At 40.8% G+C, this 20174-nt stretch overlaps 1 protein-coding gene across 5 annotated transcripts in view; it reads right to left on the minus strand.

The window, feature by feature from the left end:
* marchf8 (membrane associated ring-CH-type finger 8) overlaps window positions 1–20174 on the minus strand; it is a 148439-nt gene that overhangs the window by 115891 nt on the left and 12374 nt on the right. The window lies entirely within an intron of this gene.

A 20174-nucleotide genomic window follows, 5' to 3' on the forward strand; every position in this document is an offset into this window, starting at 1 on the left:
CTTACAGTACATTTTAGAAAACCCAATAAGACTTTTTGCCATCAATATGTTTTATTATTACAGAAAAAAAGGGGAAAATAGCCAAAAATGAAGAATTATTTGTTTAAATAAGACACTCTGGGCAATTGTATTCCTGTATTTCCAGATGGGTTTCCAGATTATAGACCCCATATCTGTAATCAGGTCTGGAGTAGGCTTCACAATAGGCCCAGGCATTTCTTGTTCACAAAGGCACAAACAGCTCCCACCAGCCCAATAAATAGTGTCTGTCTATGGCAATCTACAACAGCCCCTCTGGCATTTGCCAGAACCCACAGATTGCCAGTCTGGCCGGCAGGTAAGTAACATAGTAACATAGTAACATAGTAAGTTGGGTTGAAAAAAGACATACGTCCATCAAGTTCAACCATAATGCCTATACCTAACCTGCCTAACTACAAGTTGATCCAGAGGAAGGCAAAAAACCCCATCTGAAGCCTCTCTAATTTGCCTCAGAGGGGAAAAAATTCCTTCCTGACTCCAAGATGGCAATCGGACCAGTCCCTGTATCAACTTGTACTAAGAGCTATCTCCCATAACCGTGTATTCCCTCACTTGCTAAGAATCCATCCAGCCCCTTCTTAAAGCTATATAATGTATCAGCCAGTACGACTGATTCGGGGAGGGAATTCCACAACTTCACAGCTCTCACTGTAAAAAATCCTTTCCGAATATTTAAATGGAACCTCCCTTCTTCTAAACGGAGTGGGTGCCCTCGTGTCCGTTGGAAGGACCTACTGGTAAATAAAACATTAGAGAGGTTATTATATGATCCCCTTATATATTTATACATAGTTATCATGTCACCTCTTAAGCGCCTCTTCTCCAGTGTAAACAGACCCAACTTGGCCAGTCTTTCTTCATAACCGAGACTTTCCATACCCTTTACCAGCTTAGTTGCCCTTCTCTGGACCCTCTCTAGCTCAATAATGTCCCGTTTGAGCACTGGAGACCAAAACTGAACAGCATATTCTAGATGGGGCCTTACCAGTGCTCTGTAAAGGGGAAGAATAACCCCCTCCTCCCGTGAATCTATACCCCTTTTAATACAGCTCAGAACCTTGTTTGCCCTTGCAGCTGCTGCCTGGCATTGCTTGCTACAGCCAAGTTTATTATCTACAAGGACTCCAAGATCCTTCTCCATTATGGATTTGCCTAGTGCAGTCCCATTAAGGTTATACGGGGCTTGCATATTTTTACATCCCAGGTGCATGACCTTACATTTATCCACATTAAATCTCATCTGCCACTTAGCTGCCCAGATTGCCAGTTGGTCAAGATCCTGCTGCAGGGATGTCACATCCTGGATAGAATTGACTGGTCTGCAGAGTTTTGTGTCATCTGCAAACACTGATACATTACTCATAATACCCTCCCCTAAGTCATTTATGAACAAATTAAACAAAAGTGGACCCAGTACAGAACCCTGAGGGACCCCACTGAGAACCTTACTCCAAGTAGAGAATGTGCCATTAACAACCACCCTCTGTACCCGATCCTGTAGCCAGTTTTCTATCCATGTGCAAACGACTTCACTAAGACCAATAGACCTTAGCTTAGAAAGCAGTCGTTTGTGGGGAACGGTATCAAATGCTTTGGCAAAATCCAAATAGATTATATCTACTGCATCCCCACTGTCCAGCTTCTTACTTACCTCATCATAAAAAGCAATTAAATTGGTCTGACATGACCTGTCCTTCATAAAGCCATGCTGATTACTGCTCATAATGCCATTCTCCACTACATAATTTTGAATGTGATCCCTTAAAAAGCCTTCAAATAACTTGCCCACCACGGATGTCAAACTTACAGGCCTATAATTGCCAGGCTGAGATCTTATTCCCTTTTTAAATATGGGAGTGACATTCGCCTTCTTCCAATCACTAGGTACCATACCTGATGAAAGAGAGTCTGAGAATATCAGAAACAAGGGCCACTGCAATTCTGCCCCTAGCTCTCTCAGTACCCGAGGGTGTATTCCATCTGGCCCAGGTGCCTTGTTTACATTTATCGTGTGTAACCCTTTAAGCACCATATCCTGTGCCAACCACTGTGTAGTTGGAGCTGAGGCAACAGTGAAGCTATTGGGTGAGACTTGTCCCACTGGCTCCTCTACTGTATACACAGAAGAAAAGAACTGGTTAAGCACATCTGCCTTTTCTGTATCCGCTGTAACCATATTGTTATTATAACTCAATGGGGCCACACCCTCAACCTGCATCTTTTTACTATTAATATACTTAAAAAACTTTTTGGGGTTAGTCTTGGCCTCGGCCGCGATGCGCTCCTCATTTTCTATCTTTGCCTTCCGGATTGCTGTTTTACAACACTTGTTATAGTGTTTATATTCATTAAACGCAGCTACTGTCCCCTCTGACTTATATTTCTTAAAAGCTTTCCTTTTTTTCCCTATTAACTTCTTTACCTCAGAGTTAAGCCACATGGGGTGATTCTTAACACTTCTACTTTTTCTTATTAATGGAATGAATTGAGAACAGTAATGATTTAATATCATTTTAAATGACAACCATTTCTGCTCTGTATTTTTATCAGAAACATAATGCCCCAATCTATGCCCTGAAGCGCTGCCCTTAAGGAGCTAAAATTTGCCTTCCTAAAATTCAGTGTCTTTGTTGCCCCCGTGTAAATTTGTTTCCTGCACCAAACATCAAATGAAATAACATTATGGTCACTATTACCCAGGGGTTCAACCACTTGCACATTTGCTATACGTTCTGGGTCATTAGAGATCACTAGATCTAGTATAGCATTGTTCCTGGTTGGCTCCTCAACAACCTGTGACATAAAGTTGTCGTGCAGCAAGTTTATAAACTTGTTCCCATTTACTGTCCTGGCAGTACTATTGCCCCAGTCAATATCAGGGTAATTAAAATCCCCCATTATTATCACTTGCCCCAAACTAGCAGCCTTTTCTATTTGCAACAGGAGCTGGGCCTCCTCCTCTTCGCTTACATTAGGGGGTCTATAGCATACCCCTACAATTAGCTTGGTAGATTCTTTACTATCTGTGAGAAGCTCAACCCATAAGGATTCAGCTCCCTCTGTTACCCCCATCACTTCCTCCTTAATATTTGCTTTTAAGTCGTGCTTAATGAACAGACACACTCCTCCTCCTTTCCTATTGCCCCTGTCCCTCCGAAACAATGTATACCCCCCAATATTAACAGCCCAGTCATGAGACTCATTCAACCAAGTTTCAGCAACACCAATCACATCATATTTCCGCTCCAACGCCAGTACCTCCAGCTCTCCCATTTTACCAGTCAGACTCCTTGCATTGGTAAACATACATTTAATACTGGTTCCGGCGTGAGAATGACGTGTAAACAACTTATGGGCCTCCCTGCCATTATCAGTATCCCGAAGCAAGTCTCCTCCCCCAATTTTCCTTACTATGCCCACTACCTCATCTATCCTGTCTACCACAGAATTTCCCGCTGCACCCTCCCCCCCCACTCCTAGTTTAAAATCTCCTCCAACCCTCTAGCCATCTTTTCCCCCAAAGCAGCTGCCCCATCATCATTGAGGTGCAGCCCATCCCTGGCAAAGAGCCTGTAGCCGATTGAGAAATCAGCCCAGTTCTGGAGAAACCCAAAGCCCTCCTCCCTGCACCAATCTCTCAGCCACGCATTAATCTCCCTGAGCTCCCGCTGCCTTCTTAATGTTGCTCGTGGCACAGGTAATATCTGAGAAAATTACCTTGGAAGTCCTCGCCCTCAACTTCGCACCTAGCTTTTTAAAATCGTTCTTGAGGACTTCCCCCCCTCCTCTAACTTTGTCATTGGTACCTATGTGTACCAAGACCGCCGGGTCTTCCCCAGCCCCTCCCAACAATCTGTCCACTCGTTCCACCACATGCCGAACCCTAGCACCAGGCAAGCAACACACAGTTCGGCATGTAGGGTCTTTGCGACAAATTACCCTATCCACCTTTCTAATAATTGAATCCCCTACAACTATAACCTGCCTTCCCTTCCTAGCACTACTCCCCCCACCTGTATTAGAGGTGCCGGCTCCCAGGGTGCTCTGAGAGTCAGCCTGCTCCATACACGCCAGCTCAGAGCTGCCTTCCCCAGCATCTTCACCTAACGCGGCAAATCTGTTGGTTTGTACAAGCTTTGAACCAGCCCCCCTACCCTTGTGTCCCCTACTGCCCCTCTTAACTGTTACAAATTTGTCTCCCTCATTAACCTCCACTGTCCCTTCTCCCCCCCCCACTACACCGGCCCCTGCCAGTGGTTGCTCAGTGAGCCTCCTGTTCTCCCCCATGTTTGCAGCTGCCCTCAGTGCTGCCAGTTCCCCCCTTAGATTCTGCACCTCAGATTCCAAGAGGAAAACCCACCTGCATCTCTCACAAGTAAATGCTGCATGGAACTGCTGCTCCAGGACCACATACATGCGACAAGATGCACACTGAGTAACACCAGCAATCATACTGCAACTAATATTGCAACTGGGTACTTACAGTCTCCCGAGTGCAATCCCTTGTATAGTGCCTTTTAAGTTTCAAACGCCTTTTTTGTTTTAAACGCCTGCTATACACTTAAATTTACATGCAACACTTTAGATTACATGCAAAACTCGCTAGCAGCTCCCAAACTCGCTGTGCAGTCAGAAACTTATTGAGGTTCAAACCAAACAGCCAAATGTCTGTTGAGAATTTACCAGATTTACTCCACCCCCTTAATTAGTATGCTCAATCAGCCAGGTAGCACTTACAAGTCACACAGCAGTTAGTTAATTGCACTTACTTTCTCCTTTCAACCAGCACTCCCAGCATGCACAGTAAACCCCAAACGCCTTTTTTGTTTTAAACGCCTGCTATACACTTAAATTTACATGCAACACTTTAGATTACATGCAAAACTCGCTAGCAGCTCCCAAACTCGCTGTGCAGTCAGAAACTTATTGAGGTTCAAACCAAACAGCCAAATGTCTGTTGAGAATTTACCAGATTTACTCCACCCCCTTAATTAGTATGCTCAATCAGCCAGGTAGTGTGTGGCTAACTTTAGATTAGCCCAGTACCATATACACAGCCAGTAAAATAACACGCACATTAGTCACCAAATTACAAGGATTCAGTCACTGGTTGAAATTTATGAACCCTTCGTCTCTCTGAGGGAAGTCTTCACTGGGACTTGTCAGAAGACAGATACACTTTCAGGAAGTGGGAAAGGGTTATTTGAGATTCTTATTTTTGGAAGTAGGTCAAGCAGAAAGTGCAGAGATAAAGTGAAAAGGCAGACTTTCTAATATCCTGTTCATCTGCTGCTCGCAAGGTAACCAATTAAACTTCCCATCATCCTGATTTCCACCTCAGCAGTACACCTTTGTACCTTCCATTTACACAGGCTGAATGCTTATGAGACAAGGGGAAAGTTACCCTATAAAATAAATGAAAAATATTCATTGGCTTGGCCTGTGACATCAGCCCGTGCTAAGTAAAAAATAATAGGAGGGGAAAGTGACAGAATAAATCAAGGTAAACTAATACATTAACAAATACATATAAATTGCTCTCTAGCAAAAAGGATGCAAATTCTGCATTAGATCTAGTAACTAAAAGCAAGAATATAACATTTAATGGTCATCTATTTACACAGCAAACATCTGGCTGATACAGGTTACTAGACTAGGTTTGCCATCTGTCCGATTTATCACACAGGCTGTCTGGAACAAAACTCGTCTGGGTTGCAGGGTAACTAAACCTGACCAAAATTTTGCCACAATAATGCCAAAACTGGACCTCCACCCGCCACATCACTACCCCACCCCCAATGTCACTCTCCTGCCCCCTGTCAAACTGCCCCCTGAAGTAATTTGCCTTGCCCTAGCGATGCAGCTCTCTAGGAAGATAAAAGCTGTAAACCCTGTACTAGATCCAGTTTTATTCCATTAATATTGATACACAGTTTCCATAAAAAAAAACCAAAAAAAAACAATGGCCCTTTCACAGCCATCTGGGCCACTACCTGACGGGGCCATTAACAAGAATCATGCTTCATCTACTCAAGGGCTGGGCAACCCTGATTAATAATCAGAATTGGAATCTGACAAAAAGCTATTATGGCAGCAGTTTCTCTCATCTTTATGAATCCATTTCTACAAATCAGTCACACAGGTATACCTGAAAAAAAACTTAAAAGAATTAAAACCATTATAGGAAAACTGTAGGTTAATTACTGGAGGCTGCCAAGTGTTATGGGAGGGATAATCAGTAATTTTTCTTACTTTATATATAACAGGTTAGGGGCTACGGGTCAGCACACCGGCACCATGAAGGGGGGTGGCACAACAGACTGACCTAGGGTGGCATCACTGTTAAATATGTCCCTGTGCACAGTCAGAATAAAAGCAGTCTCAATCAGTCATCAGATTATTTAAGGCTCATATCAGCAGGGTGACTTCAGTGCTATGTATGTGTCCTATGGGAAAAATATAGGCCAGTTTATATTTAAAGCTTTTTACCTGCACTACAGATTACTGTACTACTAATGTTAGCTTTCTGGATAATGAATTTCAGGATAACAGATCCCATACCTGTATTTTTAATGATAATGCTTTATTTAGATAAAGCAGGGTTTTACATATGGTATTTTATGTGATCAATATCCAGGGGGTATAGTTTCCATTTAGGTTTCCATAACATTCACAAGAAAACAAGATAACTTTTGCCAACTTGATGATTTTCTCAAAAACTGGCATATGATGCTTGATGCCCACTGTATTTTCTAAAGTGTATCCCCTTGTATGTAGCAGCTAGCCTGCAGGCCACACAGGTCACAGAACATGGCTTATGGAGTAAAGGAGCGCTAAGTGCATGTTCTACCTTCAGCACTACACATGCTTGCTCTTAAGGGTGCAAAAGTACCTCCATTTTTCTTTCCCACTTTTCCTTTATTTCAGGTTTTTGGTTAATACAAATATTAATGCTTCATGCACTAATGCTTTTGTCTAATTCCAGTAGCACAGAATTTTCATACCAACAATTTTCAGACTAACTGATCTGCATAACTGCATACAACCTGGCCTTACGTAGATTTATGGCACGGCAAGTTGCCCCTTGCGTCACTTTATAAAGATGAAAATGGGTGCAAATTATCCAAAGGGTCAGATCAGGCACAAATTGCTGTACAGTATGTCATATCTCGTTCCAAAACCTACTGGTTAATAGCAGTACAGGTATGGGATCCTTTATCCGGAAACACGTTATCCAGAAATTTCCAAATTACGGAAAGGCCATCTCCTATAGACTCCATTATAAGCAAATCATTTTAATTTTATAAAATGATTTCCTTTTTCTCTGTAATTATAAAACAGTACCTTGTACTTGATCCCAACTAAGATATAATTAATCCTTATTGGAGGCAAAACAAGTCTATTGGGTTTTTTCAATATTTAAATGATTTTTAGCAGACAAGTTATGGAGATCCAAATTACAGAAAGATCCCTTACCCGGAAAACCCCAGGTCACGAGCAATCTGGATAACAGATCCCATAACTGTGCTATACTGAAGAGCCCTAATCCACGCCAGAATGACTTGGGACGTGTGGGTCATGTGGAATTCAGGGACATGTCTAAAAAAAAAAAAATAAATAAAATCCAGATAACAGGGCTGAACTGACTGCAGTTTATTTTAAATGCAATCAGTGCTGCCCTGCAACATGAATTTATTAGACGTATATGATTTTTCAAGTGATCTGGTCACCCTATATTAGCAGTCTAAAAGGCTGAATCCTATATCCATAAGTCCAATATATAACATATATATGTCTAATTATTCCTTATTTGTTCCTTTCTACAAAAATGAATCCCCTGTAGATCTAGTTATAAGAAGACATACCCTGGAGATTTTTATGGTGAGGTTGGACATCTCTGATGGACAGCTTGACAGTATTATTGAAGCAATATCAAAAACCATAGCTATGCAGCAGGAACAACCTTCTTTGCTTACAGGCTGTAGTAGTGGCACTTTCCTGTAAAAGGAAATTCTATAATATTTGTTCCTGTAACAGCAGTGACAAGTTGGTCACACTTTGGCATCTTCTCTTCACATTTAAAGGAACAGTAACACCAAAAAATGAAATATAAAAAATAAAATATACTGCACTGTTGGCCTGCACTGGTAAAACTTGTCTGTTTGCTTCAGAAATACTACTATAGTTCATATAAATAAGCTGCTGTGTAGCAGTGGAGGCAATTGAAGCAGGGCTAAATAGCACAAGTTAAATAGCATATAAAAAATAGGCTGATGCCTAATTACTTTAAAAACACTTTAATGCATTTTAATCTTTTGGTGTTACTGTTCCTTTAAATCTTTCTTGGGAAGTAGCCCATACTGACATTAGCCTTACTAGGCAAGGAAAGTAGGAAAGCTTAATAGTGCACTCAATCATATTTTATACAAACGTTTGCAATTAACAATAAGTCTGCATAATATTAATGACAGCTGTCTTTGAAACTGAAATGCTGTATAAGAGTTTAGAATGCAAAACAAAGGTAATTCTTTATCCCGCTCAGCAGTTCTAGCTAATGGAAACATACATTCTTTTGAATTTTACAACCTGTGCTTTCACTTAAACACAGGCTTTTGTTCAGTGTTAATGTCACAGGTGTTGAGAAAAAGCTGCAGTTTATAAAGTGCCAACATATGCCACAGAACTGGGTTTATACACAACACACAGATATAAATACAGAGCAGCCAATAACGCATACAAGAGGTAACGAGGGCTCTGCCCAAAAACACTTAAGATCTAAAAGATGTAACAATGTGTTAAACGTAAAAAGAAAAAACTAAGAGCTTATTGTAAAATATCGTAATATGTATTTCAAAACAAAAAATATTCTGGTTAAAGAAAAAGTAAACTTTAAAACAAATTTTATGTAAAATTGTTCAGGGTGCTTTTCCATGCTCAATTGCAATTATTTATTTTTTCCATTTCAGAGCTATTTATGTTTTCATTAACTGCCAATATAATGACTTTTGTAACAACAGCGCCATCTGTTGGTCAGTTCCTGTAAATGTGCAGTCAAAAACAAAAAATTAAATACCTTCAGAAAGAAAACATAGACGTGTTCTGATGTTGTTCTGCTCCGGAAAGAGAACAGAAGCCTCAGATGCCCTTTCCCATCAACTTCCTGATCAGAGCAACATCAGAAACCTTCTCTGTTCTCTTTTTGGTATCTCTTTTAAAGGAAAAGTAATACTAAAAATTTTTAAGTAAAAAATCTATTCTACCCTGCCCCAATAATTGCACTATCCTGCAAACCATTTATTAATTTGAATGCTTTATTAGAAAATACCTGTTAAAACCTGGCTTCCGGTCATTTGAAAAAAGGCGATACAGCGGAAGCATCCACTATGTGATGATCGATTTGAGCCTTCCTTCTGTATAGGAAGGAGTCAGGCTAGGCTCAATGGATGGAATCAATGGATCACCGCATATTGGATGCTTCCCCTGCATCGCCGTATCGCATTTTTTCAAATGACCGGAAGCCAAGTTTTAACAGGTATTTTCATTAAAGGTAAAGCATTCAAATTAATAAATGGTGTGCAGGATAGGGCAATTATTGGGGCAGGGTAGAATAGATTTTTTTACTTGAAAATTTTTAGTGTTACTTTTCCTTTCAGATATTCTCTGACTGTACAGATTAGTTGGGCTACAATAAATCTTTATTACCCTGGGCAACTAATCTCCCCGCAATGCCATCCCAGGTGGTGCTGTTGTTACAGAATTCATTATATTGGCAGATAATAAACTTAAATAGCTCTGAAACTAAAAAACAAAATGTAAACTGCAAAAGTCCTTAGAAAAGCACCCAATAAGTATTTCCCTTTATTTTCTTTCTATGTTTATTTTCTTTATGACTTAACCCCATTGTTTAATATTAAATGTTAGCATTCAAGCTAAAATGAAAGTAATAAAAAAAACTATTAGAACCAATATTGATAAAGTTTCCTATATTGGTAGGAGATTTACTATCCAGAATATGCAGGACCTGGAAATTTCCAGATAATAGAATTATGGCAGGTTACTAACATCTAATATTATATTTATAATTTATTGTATATCATACTATATTTATTGATTAATGCTAGTTCAGATAGCATCAGGACTTTAGGAAAAGAGTTACAGGACAGGATTCAACTGGGCTACCTGTGGGTAAATTGACGGGACTAAAGCTATTCGACCATCCATGTAATGTAAGGTGCTAATCACACACAATACAGTGGTCTGGCTATAGAGAACTAGCACATCCCCAAATGTGTGAGGGCGAGGTGAATTAAAAATAAAATTAAAATATTTTATTGCCTGCAATGACCTGCACACAACAGAGACAGGGAGAGGTTACGACGGTTAGGAGGAGTAAAAAAAGAGAGCAAACAGAAAAGTGAAAAGGTATTTACCTGCCTCCTCTCCTGCTCAATAAACAGGTCACTGTTGCTTGTGATATTATAAAACAAGGCAAATTGCCAAGGGAAAGTATAACATTCCTTCCTGCTGTCAAGTTCGGTATGCATTATTCATCTTATTTTATAGCTTTTTGCTTGGCACAATGCCCAGATTGTTATTAACTAAATACAAACATCTCTAAATACTTGGAGTTCTGTCTGCTTCAGGGTTTGTCTTCCAATGCTCCAACTGCATAATATACCATGCAGTGACCAGTCTATGACTAGATGATATAGGGCAGCGTTTTTCAACCGCTGTTCCGCGGCACACTAGTGTGCCGCGAGATGTTGCCTGGTGTGCCGTAGGCAGGGCCGCAATTTTTACTTTCAAAGGGGGCCCGGCGATGCTACAGTTTTTCTTAGTAGCTCGGGCCCCCTTTAATAAAATTCGGGCCCTGTCATTGGTTGCGCCCCGTGTGTACGGGTGACGTCAGTACGCACGGGGCGCAACGTTATAAAAGGGCCTGTGTGCGGTCGCGTGTAGGCAGAAGTGCAGAGGCGGCGCGCGTGAGGGGAAGATGCTGCTGAAGCCGCCGAAGAGCAGAAGTAAAATGCTGCTGGGCACCAATGTATTAGGGGGGGCCACGGGGCACACTGACTTATGGGGGCACTGCTGCTGGGCACCAATGTACTAGGGGGGCTGGCTCTTGGCACCAATGTACTGGGGGGCACTGCTGCTGGGCACCAATGTACTAGGGGGGCACTGCTCTTGGCACCAATGTACTAGGGGGGCACTGCTGCTGGGCACCAATGTACTAGGGGGGCACTGCTCTTGGCACCAATGTACTAGGGGGGCACTGCTGCTGGGCACCAGTGTACTAGGGGGGCACTGCTCTTGGCACCAATGTACTAGGGGGGCACTGCTGCTGGGCACCAATGTACTAGGGGGGCACTGCTCTTGGCACCAATGTACTAGGGGGGCACTGCTGCTGGGCACAGAGTTAAATTTTTTAACATTTTCTAATGGTGGTGTGCCTCGTGATTTTTTTCATGAAACAAGTGTGCCTTTGCCCAAAAAAGGTTGAAAAACACTGATATAGGGAACCCCTAACTATGAAAGAGAAGCCAAGGTCTAAGTCACAAATTGGCCACTCATCACTTCTCCATGAGAAAACTTCCAGGGTAACTCCTGGGGTATTATTTTGATGAACTGGGTGTAGCAATAAATCCCAGGAAAAAGATAATGCAATACACGCTGGCATTTGAGATAACTTGTTTCTATATTTTATCTATTTTGGTCCTACTAGATTCCCACTTTCTTTTTATATGACCAGCTGCCACTCGCCTTTAAATAGGGAACAATGAACTGCATCGCTAACTGCCTGCCCTCCAAATGTACAGTTTAGGTAACCAGAGAACTAGCCTCAACCACTGCTGATATCCCTTTTTTACATACTATTTCAAATTCAAGGACACAGGTCTTGCCTAGTTTTCCAGAATAAGTAGTAGTAAGTGATGCACAAATAAATGTTAAGATACCCTGAAGCAAATGGCCTACTGGGCAAAGGCATGGGACCTATTAACCAGAATGTTCAACACCTAGGGTTTTCCAAATAAGTGGTCTTTACATAATTTGAATCTTCATACCTTAAATCTATTAAAAAATAATTTAAACATTAATGAATCCTAATAGGACCGTTTTGCCTCCAATAAGGATTATATCTATGTTAGTTGGTATCAGGCATAGACGAGAGAGACAATTTCCATTCAGCACTTGTAGATGCCACTGCCCTCCTTACTTTCCCCCTTCCTCCTCATCATCTTATTGGGTAGCCAGTGCATGGGCATGGGCATCAGGTCCATTTTGGCACTTAAAGATGATTTTGGCATCATGCAAAGCTTCCTATACTAACAAAATGGCACCTGGCTGCAGTTGTGTAATTCCAAGACTGAAGGAAACAGGATTTAAATAATTTATATAGTGTAAGTAAAGTTTGCTATGATTGTACTAGCCTGATAGAAAAGAATTTGAAATTATTTCTCAAGGTGACAGGTCTCTCGGTCTTTTAGGTGGGATGGCACATTGGGGATATGTTGCCTGTGGTTAAATCTGCGCTACTACAGGTGACAAGTTTGCCAAAAATGCTTTCCCATCAGCAACAATGTAAATCACTAGTGAGAAAGCATGTTAGGGAGATTTGTCACCAGCAGAAGCGCAGATTTATCAGTGGGTGACAAATCTCACCGTGTGCCATCACCCTAATGGGGATCTTGCAAGGATGGATTTGTATACAAAGTTGTATCATTTTAACGGGAAAAACTGGATGGTCTGAATTTGATGAACAAAGTATTTTAAGAGTTCCATTCCTGAATAAGGAAAAGTTCAGAACAATAAAGGTTTTTCTCACACAAGTAGGGTCCTCTCTGTCTCCTGAAACACTTGGCCCTCTAATTTCATCCCCATGCCTGCCATTTTTGAATTCTACTTCAGCTTCCTCTACTTTGCATTGGACATCCATGGGGCATTTACTAACATTCATATTTCTTTTTTTTTTTCATGTGGTATCTTGCGCTAAAATACAAAACAAATACCAAAAATTGTGGCTTTCATTCCCCAATTTATTTTGTTCGTGCTTTTTCAATTTGGATATTTTAATAAATGACTAGACATTTGTGGTTGTTGTGGAAATGAGTTTATTCATGGTGATAAGGTATACATTCTGTGTCTGCAGATTTACCCACAGCCCCCCCTGACTTGGATGGAATCTGTTCTCAAGCTAGCCTATGTTATGTCAAGTATAGCCTTGAAGACAGAACCACCTATTTGGCAAAGACCTTGTTTTCCGTGCTGTGAACAGATATTTCTATGTGCGTACACTGGTAAACTGGTAATGCCTATGCTCATACGTTTCTTATGACAAAGTCTATATAAACCCTGTGCTGTCTTTGTTCTGTTGTTCTATCTTTTGCTCAGAAACCACGTACGTGTCTAATAAACCTTACCTAATTACCTCAAACGACTTTCAGTATATGAAATGCCCATAACAATGGTTTCAAAAATTCTAGACCACTAAAATCAGAATGATGATAAATGTGCCTTTCAATGATAAGCTGTGGCTCTTATGTGGTACATTTAATAATATATATACTATGATCTCACTAAGTATCTCATTGCCACCAATTATTATTAGTTTTGTCTATTCAGCTGCAGGAACAAAACTAAAAGCAAAAATATAATTACCATTAGATATAGATGCCATTGGCTACTGCCCAATTGTGTATTTGCACAAGGATGCCGAGTTGTAGCTCAGGAAATTCTGGAACAGCATAGATTGTCTAACCCTAGTTATAGAAAATTGTCTGTTGTGCCAAACTATCATTTTAGTACAAAACCAGCATTTCTTTTTATCTTTTCTCCTGTTCATTTTAGTGACTGAGCCAGTAAAAGTAAAGCTTGATGCCAAAATAATTAATAGGGAAAAACAAAACAAGAAAAGAAAAAATGATACCTGTGGGTGTCTGGGTAATTTGATGTACCTCTGGGGTTAAAGGACATGTCAACCCCCCAACCAAAAATTTTTAGCAGTGAAAAGCCTCACAGCACTCTTTAAATACCTGCCACTAGTGTTGACATCTCCTTTAAGTGAGCAGTACAAAATATTTCATACAAGATGTTTACACTAACTTGGTCACATCAGCGTAACTGGTGATTTTTGCTAATTGACTGTGGCTAGATTGTAATAATATAATCACTTAATTAATCAGCAGGACACATTTAATTCCTTGCAAATTACAAAGCAATCAGAAAGCCATGAATCCATTATTATATAGGAGATACATGTCTTCAGATCTAAATTTCTACTAATCTACTAGGAAAAGGATTGCTCCGTGGTGCTTGCTGGAAGGACCCTGAGTCGGTGCACCGACCCGGGATATCAGGTAAGTGAATAACATCACTGGGGGATGGCTAAATTTTGGAACCTCCAAGCAGTTGTGACTTTCCTTCCCCTTTAATCATAATTCTGTATGCCAAGTTTTTTATTGCCAAAAATCCCTCTATACCAGTGCTGTCCAACTTCTACAGTGCTGAGGGCCAGAATTTCTCTAGAATACATGGTGGAGGGCCGCTAATGGAAGCCAGTTTTGACCACTCCCCTTTTTGAAACCACACCCACTTCAAACCACACCTATTTTATCACAATGGTGGTAGCACAGCAAAATCCCAAATGATTGGTCCTTACTGTGGGGATATCAACCATCATTCATATGTGAAAGAATTATGTCATATTAAGATATACCCTTAAATTCCATATGCCTCCTTCTCCCCTGTGGATAGCAGAGCAACCCCCAATACATAATTACACACCTTAGGGACCATTTAATGGCTATTTCCAACTGCTAACAAACTCCCACAACAAACCCCTGCCAGGTTCACCTCCCACAAGCAGCATCGGGCAAGCAGAGTATGGCACACACAGGCAGCACTCTGCCTGTCCTATGATGTCTGTGTGTGCCATACTCTGCCTGTCCTACCCTGCCTGTGTGTGCCATACTCTGCCTTCCCTATGCTGCCTCTGTGTGCCATACTCTGCCTGCCCTACCCTGCCTGTGTGTGCCATACTCTGCCTGCCCTACCCTGCCTGTGTGTGCCATACTCTGCCTTCCCTATGCTGCCTCTGTGTGCCATACTCTGCCTGCCCTACCCTGCCTGTGTGTGCCATACTCTGCCTGCCCTACCCTGCCTGTGTGTGCCATACTCTGCCTTCCCTATGCTGCCTCTGTATGCCATACTCTGCCTGCCCTACCCTGCCTGTGTGTGCCATACTCTGCCTGCCCTACCCTGCCTCTGTGTGCCATACTCTGCCTTCCCTATGCTGCCTCTGTGTGCCATTCTCTGATTGCCCTACCCTTCCTGTGTGTGCCATACCCTCCCTGACCTATGCTGCCTTTGTGTGCCATACTCTGCCTGCCCTACCCTGCCTGTGTGTGCCATACTCTGCCTGCCCTACCCTGCCTGTATGTGCCATACCCTCCCTGCCCTATGCTGGCTGTATGTGCCATACTCTGCCTACAGTACCTATGTCTGAGGTGTGAAGAAGTGAACAATGGGAGTGATTACAGTCTGAGCCTGAGGTGTGAACACTGCAGGGGGTGAACAATGCAGGGATTAAAAGGTGTGAAAAACACAGGGGATTACATTTTTAAACAATACAGAGGGATTACAGCCTGAATCTGAGGTGAGAACCATGCAGGGGGCCAGTTAATCTCAGTACTGATACCACTTAATGCTTACTCAAAGGTAAGCCATCAAAGCAGCCAGACAGGTGGGGGGCCACACAGAGGGGGGTCGCGGGCCGCATGCGGCCCGCGGGCCGCCAGTTGGACAGCACTGCTCTATACACATTCCTAAGCAGGCACAAAAATGCATTATGTACAAACATGCTGCTCCTTGGGGCAGTTTTGTCAGGGTCTTTAGTTTCCCATCTATATTTTTGTGAAGAACTCCACCAGATGGGTTTTCTATACCGATTTTCTTATTTGATGTTTAATACAAAACTGGTCTATATGATCTAAAATACAAATGTAGATTTGCACCAGTTAACCAATGGCATTTAATATTCAGGCAGCATCTACTGCTCACATACTTTAAGACTGGTTTCTAAGGGTTACATTACCTGGTGCAAACTTTGCAAAGTTTGGTACATTACCCCTTAGGCTCTCCAGCCTAGTGTGGATAGTGAACAAAAAGATTCTGTAAAAAATTAATTCCAGAAACTGTTAAATGGCAATCACTCAGTGGAAATAACCAATTCCAGGAAACGCTTTGAGGCTATGAAGTCCAATAACTGCATTTCCAACTTGTAAATGGCCTAGAGAAACTTTTGCAGGTGTTTATTTTAAAATCCTCTGTATGTAACATCAGCCTAAGGGTAGCATGAGCTCAAAATGACAAGAATTGTAGCCTTTGGGAAGTATAAACCTTATAAAGTACAAAAATAAAGGCTAAGCTAGGCACATTCCACTCACAATAATAGTTATTCTAGTAAATTTTATTACAGCAAAAAAAAAAAAAAAAAACGAAAAAAAAAAACATGTCTCGTGTGCCATTATTAGTTCCCATTTATGGTAACAGGATTTGGGGACCTGAAACAAAAGCTAAAGATCTGCCAAATGTCTAAGCCAGCTGCTTACATACTGAGGCAATCTTCCCCCATTAGTAAATTAGGAAAATCCAACTGAAGGCCATTGCAGAGGGGCCCAACTGAAATCTTCTTATAATGTCACAGAACTGCAATTTTCCAAACCTTGAAAATATCATTCTGATCATTCTGAAAGCCCCTAAGTGCAAGAGCAAGAGCAATAAGGGGCACAGGGGCTCTTTGCACAAAGCAGCAGATCAAAAATCGGGCAAACAGCAGCACCAGGAGGGGCGCCCCAGCCTTATCCTTACCACCTTCCTTAGAGAATATGAATGACTGGTAAGGTATGAGGCAGGAGGGGGCATGCATGTGTGCCTCCCCCACCCGCACATTTAAATCTACACTGCACTAGATTCAACAGGCAGTCCATAGGCTTTAAGGCGCAGAGGCCTGTGGCTATTTGCACAAAGAACGTTTTTTGCACTTTGCACACTGCAGGGGGCATTGTAAATATGCCCTGTGGAATTATGATTAAACAGCCCACTGCACTAAAGGCAGAACTGTATTGAGACCTACACAGTCAATAATATCTCTAGACTATAAGCATTTCTTCTAAATGTGGGAATCCCCTCTACAAAATTGTCTATGGTAAAAACAATTATCCTGTTAGTGCTGCTATTAATAGGCACTGTAGGCAGTCTACAGCAATGCCAGCATGTTTATGATGTGGGCACCAGAGGCCTTGACTTGCTGTTCAAACCACAAGTAGTCACTGGGGATAATTTACTGCTCAGAGCATTACATACTCCCTGTTGGCATTAGGGCAATTCTGTGGGTAGAGTTAACCCACAGGAAGTGTATTATATTATTATCACATTTGTGGGTTTGTATTAATGCTACTGCCATTTTCTTTGCAGAATGAAGAATACATGCATCAGAGCACTACTTTCAAGCCTAAATAGTCATTAATATACATTGTTATTTTTTTTCAGAAATGTTTAGCCCTGATTATGGTGTGTCAGTGGTGAGTGATATGTTAGTAAGGCAGAATGAAGGGCATTAAGGGGTTTATGTAGTGTAGCAGAACATATGAGTGTAGACATGCACTGGCTGATACTATTCTGTAGCTGACTGATCAGCAAGTGGGCACTTGACATACAAGTGTCCAGCATTTGGCAGCTTCATTTATTTGCCTAAACATCTGAAATAACAGTGACAGCTGCTATTCCTTTTCCCTTCTTTAAGACAAAAGGTCCTCTGCACTCACCCATTATACATACATTATACATATATATATATATATATATATATATATATACATATACATATATATAGGAAATTAACCCCCACATGTATGTAAAGGCACTAAGTTTGCCCAGGAGCATTAAAGGAACAGTAACACTAAAAAAATAAAAATGTTTTAAAATAATTAAAATATGATGTACTGTTGCCCTTCACTGGTAAAAGTTGCGTGTTTGCTTCAGAAAGACTACTATAGTTAATAGAAATAGCTGCTGTGTAGCCATGGGGGCAGCCAATTAAATTGAAAAAAGGAGAAAAGGCAAAGGTTACATAAGAAGATACCAGATAAACTGTGTAGAATACAATGGGAATCTGCTACTTATCTGTTATCTGCTTAGTAACCTGTGCCTTTTCTCCTTTTTTCAATTTAAATGGCTGCCCCCATGGCTACACAGCAGGGTATTTATATAAACTGCAGTAGTGTTTATGAAGAAAACACACAACTTTTACTAGTGCAGAGCAATAGTATATAATATATTAATTATTTTTATACACTTTCATTTTTTGGTGTTACTGTTCCTTTAAGGCATAGCAACCTACAGAATGTTTGCTTTTCAACAGGTGACCAGTAAATTCTGCCTGCTAATTGGTTGCTATAAGTTACTGCTCCTGGGCAAACTTAGCAACTTTTATTCCATAACCCCCTAGGACATTCTGTGCATTAAAACTGTGCAAGAATTCTAAATTATTCTTTATTATACAATTTTTCTCAGGGACTGCAACCTGCAACTTGCTTACTTTCAAGGTAACCACTGGGATCAGCTGGGAATGATGGAAGCTACAACATGGAGCTGGCCACTGCTCCAACATAAACTATAGCTAATGCCAATGGACCATACATTTGGCAGCAAAGTACATCAGCAGATTCAAATTTCATACAAATTTAATCAAAAAAGTGACCAATTTCCATGGTACAACAGATCTTCTGCCCAACATATATATACCAATAATATGATAAAAGCCAAGATGTGCTAAAGAAGTTGTAGTGAGTGAAGCAGAACTAGATATTCTTCACCATTTATTTTACAACCTTAACATTTCTATTTAAACTACCAGGTAAATATGCAATAAACCTCATCATACCCCTGAATAATCAGGGGTTGGACCTAAAAAAATCAGCAGGTCAAACCAGAAAGTGGGCAGAATGGATTAAGGACCTTGCCTAGATGTGAGGTTTGGATTCAGTCAAATCATTTTTTATTCACAACTGATGATAATGGATCTGTGCATGCAATGTTGTTAGCAATGCCAAAAAGGGTAAATGTGTGGGGAAAATTATGGCTTTTGTTTTGCACTGTACAAAATACTTATCAGCCTACAGTATGTAAATACCTAGACAGCCTGCAGCCTTAATAGCAGGGAAGTTACATTCTTGCCTCAAGAGATTCAGATGGTGTTTTAACAGGTTTAGTGGGAATAATTTTCTTTTGCTCTGCTAACTTAATTAGCTTTCAGAAAAACAGCATTTATTTTATAATTAGATGTCACACCATACATAGGCATTCTAACTTCTCACAGTGGATTCTCTGTTATTTTCTCATTTATTTTGTTTTCATGATTTAGAGCAAAGCTAAATAATATAGTAGCTTATAAAACTGTATTCAGACATACAGAGGAACATATTTGTACATAATTATTTAAAATATTCTGTAATTGCATTTCCTATCTTCCCTATGATCCCCTTTTTAGCTTCTGACCTTGAAAATAAATGTTTATTATATACGCCCGCCCTGCTTTAATTATTGATGTAGCCATGGTTTTTAGACTGTAAGCTCTTTTTGAGAGATGAGTGTTGTATTTCACTCAGTATTTTACAATGGAGAAGGGACATATGTCCGGAACATGTAGTCTTCTGCACATGAATAAACTATGTTAGCAGCACAATTCTGCCTCCCAGCTCTGTCCGTTCATTTATTTTTGTCATATTACCCACGTACTCCGGTCTACCTCAAAATACACGTAGAAAACAAAAGATAAAGCAGCTCAAACTACATAGTGATGCAATTGGAAATTACCCCATTACTGTTACAATACAGAGAGCCAAGCGTTCCCAAGCAGTTCCTAAACCTGGTTGAGAAGTTGTGTTGTGTCTGTTAGTACATTAGGGCATATTTATTAGAGTATGTAAACCAACATCACTGGTGATGTTGCCCATAACAACAACCAGATATTTGCTTTTCTAACTTGTAGGTGAATGTTCATATCTAATTGCTGATTGGTTGCTATGGGCTATGGACTGTTGATGTTGGCTTACACATTATAATTAATATGCCCC

The sequence above is a fragment of the Xenopus tropicalis genome, chromosome 7 (assembly GCF_000004195.4).
Source record: "Xenopus tropicalis strain Nigerian chromosome 7, UCB_Xtro_10.0, whole genome shotgun sequence".
NCBI classification, from domain to species: Eukaryota; Metazoa; Chordata; class Amphibia; order Anura; family Pipidae; genus Xenopus; species Xenopus tropicalis.